Below are 1285 nucleotides of genomic sequence, written 5' to 3' on the forward strand. Positions count from 1 at the left end.
TCCCAGCCGTCCCTGACACTCGCGAGCAAAAAGTTCTCAGGCCCGGAAAAAACACCTCACTAGGACCCTTCCCACCCTTTTACATTCTTCTGCTCTTAAACCGTTCCCGGCCTGTGCCAGGCCTGGTTAACCTAAAGGCAAATATGCTAGGAAGGACAGGGTGATTTCTTCTGTAGATGGATGACTGAGGAAATATCGTTAGGTATCTCAAGACATTTCTGTCATCACCATCTTCAGGAGAAAAAAATCCCGAGAACACGGATCGTCACAGGAGCTACTACAGATGCAGCGCTGGAGTGCTTTGTGGGCTCTCTGGGGTTCAGACTGGATGAAGGAGGGTAGCGATGCCTTTAAAAATTTAAGATATTGCTACTCTCAGAGGCAATTCTGATGACATTTCACCGTTCTCTGTGCTGATTAAAACAAAACAAAACCTTGTTTTGCTATGAAACATAATCATATATACTCATTCTCGCACAATTTCTCTTGACTCTCCAATCTCACTTTTTGGTTTAGCAACTTTCACCCTAACATCATTCTCATATCCTCCTATCAAAAAATAATAGATGCTGGACCCAGTGACGTGTCAGTTTCACCTTAACTCCTTTCCTATGAAGAAATTCTCCTCAAGGGGACAACTGGGGTGCTGACCTTCACTTGACCATCACCACATTTTCACCCCCTTTCGTCTGGATTTTATTGATAGAAACTCGACTGAAACGGTTCTCTCTCTCTTGAGAAAAAAAGGTAAATCCCACATATAAGAAAATACAAGTGTGAAGGAGATGAGAGGTCACACACGGAGTAGTTAACCTAAAGAAATGCTCAAATATTTTAAGGGAACCTCTAGTAGCAGAGATCTATTAGGGTAAAGGGACTATCACACCCTAAATCTCATGTTTTACCTTAAGCACACTTGTATGCTTTCAATTTATTCCATAGTATCTCTGTTGTATTATTTTATTTATTTAGTTATTGGCAGCTGCGCAGCTTGTGGGATCTTAGTTCCTGGACCCTCGGCAGTGAAAATGCAGAGTCCTAACCACTGAACTGTCAGGGAATTTCTTGTTTTATTATTTAAAAGTAGGTTTTAAATATTAGGGGGCAAGTCTCCTACGTGTCTTATTGATTAATGATCAAATAAGCTGTGAGGGCACTATACCCATCCATTTGGGGATATGGGTGAAATGAAGAGAGCTGACATGGAATAATATAAAGGCAGGTTTTCCAGTCTGTGTATCCCAATATTTTGAGCACTTAGACTGGCATATATATGTGAATATGA

Source organism: Bubalus bubalis, chromosome 2 (genome assembly GCF_019923935.1).
Source record: "Bubalus bubalis isolate 160015118507 breed Murrah chromosome 2, NDDB_SH_1, whole genome shotgun sequence".
Classification (NCBI taxonomy): domain Eukaryota; kingdom Metazoa; phylum Chordata; class Mammalia; order Artiodactyla; family Bovidae; genus Bubalus; species Bubalus bubalis.